Source organism: Rhea pennata, chromosome 2 (assembly GCF_028389875.1).
Source record: "Rhea pennata isolate bPtePen1 chromosome 2, bPtePen1.pri, whole genome shotgun sequence".
Classification (NCBI taxonomy): Eukaryota; Metazoa; Chordata; class Aves; order Rheiformes; family Rheidae; genus Rhea; species Rhea pennata.
This window is the reverse complement of record NC_084664.1, coordinates 139,627,076-139,642,889: the sequence shown is the minus strand read 5'-3', so window position 1 is coordinate 139,642,889 and position 15,814 is coordinate 139,627,076. Positions and strand designations below refer to the sequence as shown.

The following is a 15,814-nucleotide window of genomic DNA, read 5'->3' as shown; positions in this document are numbered from 1 at the left end:
CCTGCCACTAAAACATTGACTAAAAGCAATGATTCATGATTCAACAGTCTCTCCTAATTATTCAGATTCTTTTTAAAAAAAAAAACTTAAAAAGTTAACTATTGCATCTGATTCCTCACATAACTCTTAAATGTCCATAATATTAATAGTATTTATTATTGTTATTACTGATTATTTTATCCTCTACCTTTTCCTAGAGGATCTCTTCAATTTAACTTTCTGATTTTGTCATAGAATATTGATTGAATTTTAAAGGAACCATGCATACTTACCTACAGTAAAGATTTTTTGTTGTTGTTGCTGGTTACCAACATTTTAGCTCATCAGTATTATGGGTAGTTCAGTTATGTAGTAGCACATATTTGATGGGTCTGTGACAGAGGATGCTTAAGAGAAATAAGGGACCAGTAAATCAAGTGCAGACACAGCTCATATACAAAGACTTAGAGAGGCTAGCTAATGATGCAGGAGAAAGTTGGGTGATGGTAGAAAGGTGTCTGTGGTACCTGCTTTGTAGATGAATGGAGATCCATGTAAAATGCTAGAATTTTAAAATTTAAAATCCTCCCAGAGTGCCTCCTGGTAGCAGCATCTACTCCATATACTGAATATTATATTGATAACTTGCATAGTCAGAGCTCTAGATCTGAAAGGCACTATTTATGAGGGATTATAATTGAGAGGGAAAAGTTGAATAATACGTTAAAGCTTTAGTTCCCGAAAATGTAGGGATTAGTGTACTGGAGATGAGCCTTTAAAAAAATTTAAACTATGAAAAGTTATGAATGCTTGAATTATCTCAGAATCCATACAAAGGAAGTGGGAGTTGATTAAAGCTTTTCTTTTTCAAATACTTGCTGGAGGAATTGAGGCAATTTAATACAGGGGATATGGAAATCCTTATATGAAGACTATGAAAGCTGCATGGAGAGAAAACATGAAGTGAGATGAGAGCATGAAAATGGTCTTGCTGTCAGTTACAGTCACTTCTGGGAATTAGGAAAGCTATGCTTGATAATTTAATGGCAAATTCAACTTACACCACATGGGAATTAAAGGGTCGTTAAAAGCTGTACTAGTCGAGATAACTTTGCAGTGTGAAGTTGAGCTATTTGGAGACACTCATCCTAATAATGGGTAATATGATATTCAGGAATAGAAATTCATAACACTAAGAAGAGTAATGAGAATGGTTGAGCCCGCTTGTAGAAAGAATGGAGAAAAAGCTATCCAAGGAAAGACAAAAAACAACATCTAGATTTTTTCTGTATTATCCAATTGCTGGAGATAAGGCCAGGCCAGGCCAATGTTTCTAACTCTACAAGATACATGTAAAAATATCCATATAGCTGAAGCTCTGAAAGCGTACATGCTATTTCTCCAAGAGCCAAGGGGGACAGCAGTGCCACTGGGCTGGGGTTGGCTCAGGTGTCACCTAGTACTCAGCTTGCTTCTCCCCACACACAGGGAGTCAGAAAATTTAGCAAACTTGACATCAGCAAAGCTGCGGGTCACACGGCAGAAAGGTTTGCTTTGGAGCTACACCAGGCTCAGGAGCTGCGTGTTAGCCACCTCCGTTCCGAGCCAAGTGCTGCGCCGTGCCTGTGTGCATCAGATCAAGAGATGTAATTGCAGGGAAGCTTCTGGGCACTCTGGCTAACGAGGAGACCATGACCTAGGAGAGTTTGTAGAAGAATCTTGGACTAAAACATAAGTGATTTAAAAAAATTTTTGCTTATTTGCAAATTGGTGAAGGAGAAGTAACTAGTTACGTTGTGCACCTGTGAAGTTGAGTGAAAAACAACAGGGTCGAAAATCAAAGCAGTTTGGGCATAAGACACCAGCAAGGAGGTTGTGCAAGTGATAGGTATTTCTTGAGTAATCAGGGCAGATTGACCGGAGGGGAGATGTTAGGGGACCTTTTCTCCACTTCCCTCTGTTGCATCTTGTTCCCCGAGCCGTGGGACTCGAGAGGGCCAGCACTGCTGCGCGCTTGTCCGCGGTGGCCCTGCAAAGGCCGAGGGTGTATTTACAGTCTGAGTGACGTGGTACCTACCGTACTAGCATTTCGTTTGTTGATGTTTTACCTGTTGATGCTGAGAGGTAGAGGAAATCTAGGTGATTCGAGCAGCAACATACTGCATTGGGCATAACCTGCCAAGAGAACTCTTAGTCTTTCTAAAATGTTATTCCAAGAGGGGCAGCATATAGAAAGCACACGTACTGACGATGGATGTAATGTCCTCCTTAGCAAGGACGTTCTCCTGTTTAGTGCACAAAGTGCGTCATTAGCACAGTGGAAAACTGATAAACCTGTGGCAGAGGAAGACTTCAGGGGTACAGGAAATAAATATGATTTTATTTAATCCTTAAACATAAGTCTTCATGCCAGTGCTTTTAGTCCTGAGTACATTAATTTGGCATATGAAAATCTACCATGGGGGCATCTATGCATAATTGTAAAAATCAGTGGATGTGCTCCCCAATTTTTAGGTAAACCTCAGCACAGAAAATATATATGAGAGAGGAGATTATTACACTACCCCAGGGCTTGGGAAGGTCTTCTTACTGCTTCTCTGAACTAACCCTGGATTTATTAACCCTCGGAGCAAGCAGCAGCCCTTGTTTGCTTCACCTGGTCTTTGAGGGAAAGGGAGAGATTGGAAAATGAATGGGGGCGTTAGGATTTAATTACAAGCAGCTGTTGAATAGATGAGGTGAGCTGATTAAGCCCTGTTTGGTTTGCCATATTGAATAATTGGCAGTGCACGCACAGCCGGGCTATGGAGAGCTTTCCTATGTATAAATCAAGAGGAAACAAACTCAGGAACAGCTTGCTTTGAGCTCGACTTAAATGTTCAGCAGTGCAGCAGCAGAGGAGCAAACAAAAATACTTGTATTAAATTCACGCTCCTGTGTGGTAAATTAGTACACCCGGCAGAGCAAGTGAGAGTGAGAGCAGGCTTCTCTAGTTTGTATGAGAGCTGCATGATGAATGAAGGGCAAATATTCAACCTTACAGAATTTAGTAATTTCTAATTTAAGTGATAGTTTTCTTAAGCTTCCAAGGACTTTTTTTGATTTTTTCCCAACTTTCAGTATTTTCTAAATATAGATAAGAGCTCTCCTTTTCTTCCCCTACAAATAAAGAAAAATAAGATATTTGTGAAGTGAAAATATTTTTAAAAACTGAAGAAAGCATATCCTCAAATACCAAAAAAAAAAAAAAAAAAAAAATTGTACTGTCAGCAGCATTATATATATATATATATTTTTTTTCTTATGTAACAGCTGATTTTACCTGGTAGAACTTACTCAAAATGAGGTGACAAATTTTACATGTATTTGTTTATATGTACACAGACCGGTATATGCTCCTCCACCCCCATTTCTAGCAGTTAAATACAACTCAGTGACATCTTTTAAAAATATTTTTGACTGCTTAGTTTGGGAATATTGCAAAGTCTGACTTTTAAAGCAAGAACAATGACGTTTTGTAAGTTTTCAGTTCTAATTTAAGTGAATGCCTGTGCTAGTAAATAAAAAGTACTTGTAAAAGAGAATTCATAAACTATTTTGAAGTATTCTGTAAGTATTTGACACGGTGAATGAGTAAAAATGCTTAATATATTGTAGTAATTAAAGACAATTTGCATTTGTGGTTTGGGCATAAATGTGTAAAAATTATAACCATCTATCTTATTACATTTCCTTTCCTTTCCCTGAGGATTTCACTATGTACTTTATCTGTAATTGTTGCCAGTTTTCTATCAATTTCCCACTGGGCTTCTGGTGCAAAAAATCTTATCCTCTCGATGACAGAGCTTGCCTGAATGATTTCATGCTCTTAGCATTTTTGTTCACGGGAATTAGGGGCAGAATGTAACTGCAGCAGAACATAGCATCTATTTTTGTAATTTTGAAGTTTAGACTCTGTTATTGGAACTAAATGAAGAGATGCAGGTGTTCTGCAGTTCAAGTCCTTTGGGATTTTTTGATGGTAGATGCTTGAAAAGAAAATGCATGTGTTTCCAGAGTCAAACAGCAGCTGTGGACAAGGATTTATGTTTTTCTCAGAACTTTGGGATTTCAAAATGTTACATTTAATCACATGCACAGAGAGGAGAGCAAATGTTAAAGATGTTACATATAAAACTAGGGGACTGATCTTTTTACCATACCAGGGAGTTGTGGGAATAGAGGAACAAAGTGATCTTTAATCTTAATATGAACAATTTCAAAAGGATTATGATAGTTGCCAGGACTCTGGTCTTTTGAGAACTGTGCTCTTGCAGCACACAACATTTATAGCCTCTTAATTACTTTTAAAATCTAGCTTACTCTCATATTTTGCATTGGAAAAATCGTAGTGTAAGTACTGAAAACACAGTATATAGTTATGTTAGCATAAGGTCAATTGAAATTGAAATAATTTTACATTTTTAGAAGAATTTTGTTAGTTTTGTTCTGTGGTTTTCAGAATTAGATTAAAAATCTGCCTGAACTAAGAGGCTAACTTTAGGAGTTTTCAAGTTGCAAAACTTGTGGGCAGGAGTATTTTGTAGTAGTGCAATTTCAATATCTCTTACAATTTTGAGATTTTGAGATCAGTGGTCGTCGTAAATATAATGTCTGACACCTTGTTGATGAAGAATGACGTTATACTTAAAAAAAAAAAAAAAAAAACAGTGAAGGAAGACTTTTGTCATTTAACATGATTTTAAGAGCTGGAGTTAAAGAAGTTGATCATCTTAGGCTAAGATGTGCTTCATATATAAAGGCTTCTGTTTAATGGTGATATGATACTTGCAGAAAAGAGGTCGATTTCTCTTTTACAAATCAGTTTGTCCTTTCACAGCTTTTTCACTGAAGGCGCAACAGTATTTGTGGCGTGAAGGTCTATACCCATGGAAACGCATACAGCACGCTGAACATTTTAATTTTATCCCAAGTTCAAGTAGGGGCAACAGATGGTGGTGCTGAGCAGTTTGGGATGGGAGGGTGGAGTGGGGAAGAACAGGTTGGTACCAGTGGTAAATCTAAATTTTGTAAAACTGTAAAACTCAAAGTTTCTGTTAAAATTAGTTTAATTTTGTACCATATCTGTCAGTTTGTTTGTCTCCTATCTTCCCCCATGACTCCCACAGCCAAGTATTTTCCGCATTAGAGCGAGGGTAGGTATGAAGTATTTTTCCAGACCGAATCACCTCTGTATCTACTGTCTTACAAAGATCCGACAGCTATTACTTGTTCCACGGGGAAGTATGCTTGTATCCAGAGCAGTTCCCGGTTACTCTACCAGTTCCCACTGATGCCTGTGTCCCCTAACATCAGGCAGGGGCATTTTATACTCCACTATGCAGCTGAGTATGATTTCCGGTGGGCTGCGTGACTCCAGCGAGTGGCAGTAAGTTCTGGGTATAGAAAGGTGGTTGTGCAGTGCTGGAATAGGGCAGCCTGTACAACTTCCCGTCGAGTAATTCTGCAAGTCTTGTTGGTGGGAGAAGGGTGTTACTCTTTCATCTCTCTGTTTTGCCAGTGTGCCATAAATCCTTTGGTAATTTATGTCCTAGAAGCCTGTAACTGGCTTGAAGAAGTTTCTGAATTTTGTAAATTGAGACTGGAAAACTGATAGAGAAAGAGTACGCTCTCTCCTGTCAGTTGTTGCTGAGGAAGTCGCTCAGAATCTCTCTTTTTTCCTTAAACATTTTCTTAAGCATGACATACTGTTCAGCTGCGCTGTCAAAGGTGGCAGAGTAAAATCTGTAGCCAAAGAGCTTTTTCCTTTGTCCAACTTCCTTTTCTTGATAGTATCACATAAGGACTTGGCAATATGGCAAAGTAGTATCAAAATATGGACAATGAAAAAGTGGAGCCAACTCCAAGGAGCAGCAGCCTGAGATGTTGCACTAGGAAACGTGTTGTGCGTGGGACTGGAAAACCTGATTAAAAGTGCTCTTCTCTATTTATCCCTTTTTCTTAAATAACGTATCATCTAACTTATTCACTTCTTTTGACTCAGGATAACAGCTTTCTGCCCATAGGTAGTGTGCCTCGTCTTGTACCTCCTAGGATGGTTGAGGTTTTGTGCTTCAGCATTGGCAAATGAAGATTGAACTTTTGAGTTCTGGGTAATATGGGGAATATGTGCTTTAAAGTGCATTAAAGAAGTCTCTCCATCTTTTCTTCAAACAGAAAATAGCTGAGAAAATTCTTTAGAACATTAGCTTGAAAATGGAAATGAAAATTTATTTTTTAACTTTTTAACTCATTAAATGTGTGAAAGTTGGAGAATGGCAGAAGGTTATTTCTGCTCCCTTTGTTTTGTGTTTATGCATGTGTGCTTCATAAGATTTCTGTTCACTTCACAGTCTGGCAGAATCAGAGTGTGCCACGTGTCAAAGGGCTTCCCACGGGCACTCAAGTCATATTTAACACCACTGGTATGGGGAAAAAAAAATCTAAATGGGCATTCAAATGGTATCTCTCCTTCCATAACACTTTAGGACAATGCTTCTTTGCTTTATCTATTTATGAAAACGCGTTTGTTTTGAGCACCTTCTCTGCTTGTGGCATCTGAAAAGGCACTATTAAGCAGAGTGGCTATTTACTGATGGTGCAGAGATTTTTGGAAACCTGACAGGCATATGCTTTCAGCAATTGCTGACACATAGCTTTGGACATTGAAATCTGTTTTTAATTGAGAGAGTATATGTTGGCCAACACATTGGGATAGCTCCTACTCATTTTGAAAAAATGCCATGGGATCTTTAACTTCCATTTGGATACTCCCCAGACATGGGCATAAGGGACTGTAACTGTTTACTTTCAAATGATGTTTAAACTGTTTCCAGCTTTTATAATTGAATTGTATTGCTCTCACTACTGCTTTTGTGATGTAAATGGTTCATGCACCATGAGTATTTTTTATGTAATAAAATGTTATATAGATATCATTAAAAAATGATGTGATATTTGTAGTAAAATATAAATACGTTTTGACTACAGCAATTTTTATTTGTCAAATTTTAATAACAATTGATTAAATACCATGTTGCTGAACAGAACTGTCATGCATTTGATGAAAAACAGCATAACTTTAAGTATCTCCACTATTTTCAATAATGTGCAGAAAAGCACACGCAGAAATTGTGATTACTCCTTGGGCTCAGCTACTTAACTGAAACCCTGATTACTACCTAACACACATTACTACTAGTATAAAATTGAACTCTAGTCTAAATGTGTGTGTATATTATATATATATATATATATATATTTGCATATATAAAGCTTTTTTTCCAGCAATTTCAAAGGTTCAACTCTGTAGTTAATCAAAAAAACCTATAGGTCACTCCAAAGTCTCCAATGTTTTGGTTATAATACACACAACTGTACTAGCAGTCTTATTTGTATGGTTTGGGATGCAGTCTTAAAAATACATAGTGAATGTTCAGCCACATATTCCTCTCCTGCCCAAACACTGCCGTCCTGAAGTTCTCCTAGAAGTTCATTACTGTAATTCTACAAATAGCCATTTGTGGTCACAAAATAAAGTTGTACAAGAAAATAAATAGTTATGGTTTTATGTAAAAAGGAACAGTTCTCAGCCAAGATCAGACAAATGGATTCTGTTTTAACTACTAATTTTAATTCAGCTAGGTAGTTTGAATGGTGAGCTCTGAGCTAAGATGTATTCCTATACTTGAGCAAAGGGCAAATGGTTTTCAAAGGATTGTGAAAAGCTCCAGGGTGTCCAGCTTTGCAAATAATCAAATAAGGTTACTTTCCTTAATGTTCTTGAAGTTTTGGGGAATCAAGCTGTATTTTTATCAAAAAAAAAAAGCGAACTATATAGGAATTAGTATTGCAGAAAACATCAGTCACTTTTAGCCTTTAGACCATTTAATCATTTCTGTGCTGCATGAGCTGATTTCATTTTCTTCTTACCCCTGAAAATACTTAAATAGAACCAAGTGTATCTTGCATATATTTGTTCCATTAGACTTGTTGTCTTAAGTTGCAGAAATATTTAAAGTTTCTACTAGGAAAACAGTGTGCCATTTAACTTTTCAGTTCTATTTAGTATATGACCTAAAGGTAGCCTACTTGCAGCCTCCTTATATATTATATGGGCACTATATATATATATATATATGTATATATATATAAAACAGATGTCTCAGTACAGCAACTATAAACAAAAATACTGTATATCTAGTAACTATTAAATTTCCATGTAGTTAGAATTCTGTTTTATTAAAAATTTCCCTCTGAAGTATATTGACAGTCTTAGTACTACTTAGAGAACTGTATCTATTTGAGAAACACAGTGATATGATTATAGTGGAAATATAGCTAACCTAACTAGCTAAATTTTTAAATTGTTACTTAACTTTAATCTGATTTACACTTAAATTGGAGAAGAAGGCAGTGGTGGAAAGGAAAACAGTTTGCTTTTCTGAAGTCATGGCTGAATGAGAAAATTCTAGCTGTAACTCTGATCTTGCAGCTGGTTAAGTTAAGGCAGAAACGTTTTCCTGAGCAAAGCAATTTGCTCAACTGAGTCCTGAGCTCCCATTCAAACACTCTTCTCCTGCTAATCATTGATATTGAGCTCTACTTGCAGCACAGCGAACTATGCAAAGTCCGTTTTTCCCAAGTGCTTTCATAATTGCTGATGTATTTTCAGTGTGAACTTGACATCTGAAGAAAATTGTGATTTTTCCCAAGAGCTTGATTCTTTACATCATAGCAAGTCATTTTAGGGTAGTACGATCCAAACTTCGTGAGCATATTGCGTGGTTACGTGGTGCAATGGGCTGCTGGAGCAGGGGGTACTGGTACCAGGAGAATTGAGAGGATGGAGATTGGCGAACAAACATGTTGGCTCAACGAGCCACCGCGGTCGGAGCCTTCCTCTGTCTGCCAGCTCGCCCCCTTTTAGCCAGTGCTTTTGCACAGCGCTTGCTGCTCAGCTTCTCGGGCCACTTGCCTGGGACTGGTGCCAAGCTGGAGAAGTAGCTTTCACTGGGCTGCCTAATGCCCAGAAATCTTGGAAAAATTGCCCACTGCTCGTGGGAACGTTGAGGCACAGGTTTGTGAATTGCCGTGTTTGTAACTCTGCTGCACCGTAACAAAAAAATGACTGTGTTCTAAAAATACTACACAAACCCTACATGAAAATGGAGTATAAGCCTGAAAATCAGTGTTAGGTGTCAAAACGTTAATCTGAATAACTCAAAAGGCTGTTTTCCCCCACAGGCACTTATAGTTGTTTTTTTCCTGAGACAAAACTGCTTAAGCAATGTAGAAATGCTGCTTAAATACAGTTAAAAGTAAAATACTAGAATTGGCTGACAGAATTTTTTGTTTGTTTGCAAAAATGGAGAACATGGATATTTTATAAATGGAAACAATTCTCTTCAGAAAAATAGCAGAGAGACTGTAATCAAATCTAATGAAGCATTAAACAGTGCCTGGCTCGAGATTAGTGAGCAAGATTATAAAGTGTGTGTGATGGATCATCACCTCTGGACAGTATTCTTATTTTTTGCTTCTGAATTTCTCTTTAGCATAGAGAGTAATCCTAGTCTCTAGTGAGACATAAGTAATCATAATCAGGTGAACTTTTTGTCCTCTCTGAGCTCTGAATAAATTATATATTTGCTGTATTTTTGATATGTAGTGTGACTGTGTTCGTGTTTATGTTCATTATCTATTCAACGGAAATCAGGAAAGGAGAATATGAATTCTCTTCTCCCTCTGATTTTGAGGTTTAGTATCATGCCTCTTGTGTGATTAGAGAAAAGGGAATTCAGCATTGACTGAATATTCTCTCTAGGTTGTGAAATGAAAATTAATGGAAGTAAAATCACAGAAAAGGAAGGATTTTCAGTATGTCATTGTAGGAATACTATCACCCAAACTTTAGGTTAGTATTTGTCAAAGATTAAAATTGTTGCAAAATAGTTGTTCTATGTATGTTTGCTAATAGAATCTCTGTTAAAGGATGAGCTTAAAATTAATCAGTAGTATTAAATTTTGTGCTTTTAAAGCAACTTTTGAAAGACTTGACCAATATGATATGATCTTCAGTATAACGGAATTTTCTGAAAGCAGATGTGTGTTTTAAAAAATACATATCAGTCCTCTCAGCAGTTGCATGCTTAAACTAATGAAATAAAACCTTAAAGCAGATTGCAGTCTATTTGATGAAATTATTTTTAATTTATTAGCCAGGAAATAAGGTATAGTGGATTGTATTTTGGAGTTGTGAAGGCAAGTGCAATAATGACAACATGGTATCTTTTATAATACTAATTGTATTTAGGGTGAAAACTTTTATAGTAATTCAAAGCTGGTAATACTTTTTTGTATTTTCACTTGTAACATAACACAGAATAAGTATAAGCCTGTGAAAGGGATGACTTCACACAACTGTTGATGCACTTTGAGTGAAACATCTTTATCAAGTTAATACAAGAAGCAGTCATGCCCTACTTGAATTACTCATTTATAATGGCTGAGCAACAGCCTGGATGTGAACTTTGAAATCCTGGGAAAATAAGATGCATGCATGCATTCAAATGTCTAAAGCCTTTACTTTACAGCAGCTGTAAAATGTTGAAGTGAGATGTCAGCTACTAGCTGTTGTCCACATTTTTAGTCTAAGGGGAGATGTGATCATTAAATTGCTAACCAAGCTTAGTATTATTTTAATCATTGTGTCCTCAGTTCAAGATTTTCTATTCTCAAGAGCCAATTGAGCATTTAGGATGCAAGTTTCAGATTATTTATGTACGTTTTGCACACTTTTAATGCAAAAGTTATTCCATTTTCATTTTAAAAATATATTTGTTTTGTTACACTACATAGATCTTTTTTTTAAAGAAATGCCTGTGTTTTTTAAAACTTGTGTTGGGAAGAAGTAATACTACAGATTTGTAAAATAAGAAAATAAAGTTTATGTATTGGAAGCAATTTCAAAATGTGGTACTTGAATGTTCAAGGAGGAAATAAGGGTATAATGTCTACTAAAATCCATGCACTGAACATAGGTCTGTCTCTTTGCACAGCTGGAATGTTGCAGTTTGCACAGTGTTTTGCAGGTGACTGCGCTGAATTTCCATAGCCAGGTTCCTTGTCTTCATAGCTTTGTACCATGCTTCTTTTGGAAAGATAGACATGTAGGAAGTTAACTGGGCAAGTCCAGTTTTTCTTTAAATGCTTGCATAATGCTGAAGAGTGTGCATCCCGTCACATTTGAATGAGATATATTTGATAGGAGGTGCCAGGTGTTGTCCTGAGCATCTTCACGTCTCCCAGGTTGGGCGCAGGAGCAGCTCCTCTTCTTTCTGATTGGAGTCCCAGCTACTCTCTTTTGTTCGTTGTTGCTTTATACTTCTCCCCCCCCCGCTTTTTTTTTTTTTTTTTTTTTTTGTCATATGAATGGAGTGGCTAGCATAGTCATTTGTATATGGTTACTGGTAATTTTGTAGTATATTTTCATTGCTTTATTTATTGTGCTGATGCTAATGTAAAATATTAATGATATTTTTCTCTAATGGCATGTCTGGAGGTCTACAGGAATTGCACATGCTGCCATGACAGCAGGTGAATGAGAGTGTGAAAGCCCAGTTCTGCCTGTGGCAGTGTCTGGAGGGGCAGTGTGAACTTTGTCCTTGCATGTCTTTTTGGAGACAGACGAAACATCCATGTCCTATCTATCCGGGGACACTCGCAGAGATAATAGTAATCTTACAGCAATTGATGAGGCTTCAAGAGTGCTTACTAGGGACAGTTCAGGAATTGGTCACATCATTTACTACATGTTTTTGTTACAGTAAGAATTAGGATTCTTTATTTCAGACTGTTTCCTGGAACAGGGAATCTCTAATATGAGTCATGCAAACTTGTTTTTTCTTCTGGAAAACTACTATCTCAAAATTGTGATGGAAGGAGCAGGTGTTTGCTACAGGATGGCAGCAAGTTAAGCTATAAACTCAGAAACTATAATTTCCCTCCTATTAGCAGGAAAACTGAGACACAAGAGTAATTGAACATACAGGTAGAAATATGGTGATTAAAATCTTCTCGTGTATTTGTTCAGGGCAGCACTATTAGAGGTCCTGGAGCAGGAGTAGAGTAGGGCAGAAGGATAGCCAAGAAGGCAATATTTATCTTACATTATTGTGCAAACTGGAGACTTTTGGAAGGGTTTGCAATGCTCTTCTCCATAGTGGTGCTTTGGTGCTCTAGCTCTAGCTCCAGGAGGGTGATGGAGAGGTATTTGGAGGAAGGATGCTGTGTTAGCTCTTAGACCCTCTTCACTCTTGATATCAGAAGCGGGTATGGATGCAGTGCAGGTCACTCACTGCTGGTGCGTGTTTGGAGTGCCTTTTTGAGAAGTTTCTGTCTATGGTCCCTGCGACAAGTTTCTCAGCAGAGAATCTGGAGTAGCTTTTGCTCCTTTGAATGAGTATTTGTTGGTTTCATTAGGAAGCCTCTTCACATGAAGCATCAGCACCCTGTTAAAAGACCTCTATCTTGTCTTGAATGGACAAGTGAGAAGGGTTTTTTTTTGTTTTTTCCTATATGCTATCTTTTTGGAGTGGCAAAAGTACTGGAAGAATTGTGCAAAGAAATACTACTTCCCTGAAAGAATATTTAATGCTATAATATTTCAAACAGCAATTTTTTTATTTAATATTTTTTCTATGTTTTTTTCAGTTTACAGAACATTCATAGTTTTGTATTAGTAGAACTGGTGTTGATTGTGGAAGAAAGCCGCTCTCTGTGCTTCCCTTTCCAAATAACGGGTGTTCCAAATGGTGCTCCTTAATTTCGTTACAGTCAAAGAACAATACTGATGCTGTGCTTGGCTAATGGGAAAAGATGCTGAAAAAGCTGACTTCCTTCTTTTCCCAGAAGAGAGAGTTGTCCTCTTGCCCTCCTTTGTTTGCATAGAGCAATGAAATGCGAATTCAGAATGGCTGGAGTTGATTTCTTAATTACAGTTGAAAAAAGTGGAAGTACTTGATTACATTTTGCAAGAGAGTTATCACAGATTTCCATGTCTAGCTGTACCTATATATATGCTTACATGGGTATAAGCGTATGGAGAGAACAAGATACCTATTCTTACTATATCTGTGAATGAAATTTGAGTACTGATGAAATTTGAGGAAAAAAATTAAAAAATTATGTTCTTAGCCACAGTACATTTCTTGACCTACCCCGACAATATGTGTGAGAGCTAGAACTTGAGAGAAAATATAAATCTTTTTAACTGCATATAGTACTTTGGATGCACTTGTTTCCCAGAGGATTACAAGTGGAATGGTAGGACAATTTCTTTAATATAAATACCTCAAACATATCTCAATCTTTTTGGAAAATCTCCAGTTGGTTCTTCATTCCCCATGAGCAGACAAAAAGGAATGCAAACAGAACGCTTGGAGCTTTTTGTCAAATTTTAATTCCTGTCAGTACCTGTACAGTGTTGTTGTAATGTTTTTGGGAAACACAGACAAACTCCGCTTATGCACATTGGAATATAAAATAGATTAATAATAAATTGAGTCTGCTAATATTCTCCAGCATTTTTCTACATGAGGTGGCATAATAATAAAATACATTATGACATGATATGTAGTATTTCTTCACAGATCTTTCAGGAATTTTTACATAACTCCAACTGGCCTTGGCCTCTCCTGAATGTGCAATACTTGCAACATTTTAAAATGAAACTTGTAAGCCACGTTATCATACGTACATATAGCTGTTTTAGAATATATAAACATGTATCAGTGCTATCCATCTAACAACTGTATAGAAGATTTACATTTCAAGCTTTGTATTGCTTCTTTACTAAATCTTATTGTGTATTTGTAAATTGAGTTATTTTTCAACTAAATAGGTTGCACTTAGTAAAGAAATGTGTCTTCCCACTAGAAATCCCAGACAAAAGCTATTACGTATGGCAGCTAGAAATACATAAAAGGTAGCTGGCGTCGCTGGTTTTAGTTCCTTAGTTTAAGAATACTTTTATACTTATTTAGTTAGAACAGTAAAACGGCTTGCATGTCAGTGTGCCAATGCAAATAATATTGAGACTTTTCTAAGGCTTTTTAATATTTCTTCCACGAAGTGTAGTTTAATATTTAGTTTCTGGTATCATCCATTATTATTGTTACGCTTTAGATCAAAGTAAAGATAAAATAGTTTGAATTACAAAGCATTCAATAACTTGAATTTTCTGCCTAAGCAATAACAAAAAGTAGCGGGCTGAAGTTCAGATTTATATGGTGAATAAGTCTGAGTAGTTTTCTGTGCCATTAGCGGAACAAATTAAACTTTCGCTGGTTGAGTGCATATACCTAAACAGTGTAGTGTGGGAGGATTATCAGCCAGTTAGTCTTATTGGTTTATTGGCAGCAGAGCAGATTTAAACCAAATTTTCCCATGGCAGAGGTACTGTATCAGAGATCCCAGAAGTTTTCCTAAGAAATTTATGAAGTGGTATGTAAGTAAATTACTGAAGAGCCATCAAAGCAAGTATGTTATTAATTGACAATTTATTGACTTCATCCTCAGTGCTATTTTTTTAAAAAAGAAAGAGGATTAGGATTCAGCCTACACTTTGAAAGCTGCGTGGGGTCTTTTGTAGGATATTTCAGTTAAGCTGTAATTAATTAACTTAATTAAATATTAGTAAAAGAGTAAAAGCACACTTATTCTGATGGATCTATAAAAACAGTCATAAGATCAATGTGAATCAGTAATGGAAAGTGTGAATCTGGGTCTGGTTAGGGCAAAGTGTAACACTAGTTATCTTTGATCTTCTGAGAACCTTAGTCCTTGCTCAAGCGAATCTCATATTGACCTCGCTGGCTAATTGCCCGAGACCTGCAGGGTCTTTACCCTTCGGGTTAAGGTCAAAGATATACTGCTGTTTATTGTACTGAACCATTTCTTTGTGTCCAGGTTTGATGGGTTTAATTCAAACAGCATTGAAACTTGCTTTCCTTGTTTGTTACTTTACCCGTATTGAACGAGTGATTACAGCAGAAAGAATCTTTCTGGTGTTAGTTCATGTTGCTTCCGTTGAATTACTGGCCTCGGCTGATCACCTAGCTACTCCCTGTATCAGCTCATCTGTAACGTGTATGTTGCTGTCTATGCAAAATATTCTGGGAATTGGCATAGAGTACTTTTAGACTTGTACTTGAAAAGTGTGATGTAAACCATGGAATTTTATAGTGACTGTAGTTATGTGGTGAGTATCAGTGAGCATGCTGGAGTGTTTTTTTAATGCATCTAATAACTGAGATGCATTTAATTCCTGCTGATGTTACATGGAATTGCAGAACTCCTTAAGCACTTAAGCACTTTTTCTAATGCTTTGAATGGCTGCTAAATTACTATTCCCGGTTGTTTGCCAGGTAGGGGAGAGAGTGCTCGATGTTTGATTCAGAGTTGAATTTCTTGTGAAAATATCATTCAGAATAGTGTATTGGGAGCTATTACTGAATAGGTTTACTTCACTATCAGTTTTTTGGTCAATTTACCTGTGAAAGCAGTCTCCTAGAAATCTGTCTAATCAGTAATAGTGTTTTGAAAATAAACATTGTGTAAGAATCTGCCCTTTTCTATTAACAGTTCAAAACACTCTAAATAAATCTGTGATTTTTTTTTCAGTCACCCATGGTATACTTACCTTCTTTGATATTGTCAGTTCTACCTACTTTGTTCATGGTATTTCAACTTTGATCTCAGCTAATTGCCATTAAATTCACACCGCTTACTGACT

The 15,814-nt window shown here is 36.8% G+C and overlaps 1 protein-coding gene across 14 annotated transcripts in view; it reads left to right on the top strand.

Annotated features, from left to right (window-relative positions):
* The window catches only part of VPS13B (vacuolar protein sorting 13 homolog B), a 460,401-nt gene that overhangs the window by 151,981 nt on the left and 292,606 nt on the right, over window positions 1–15,814 (top strand). The window lies entirely within an intron of this gene.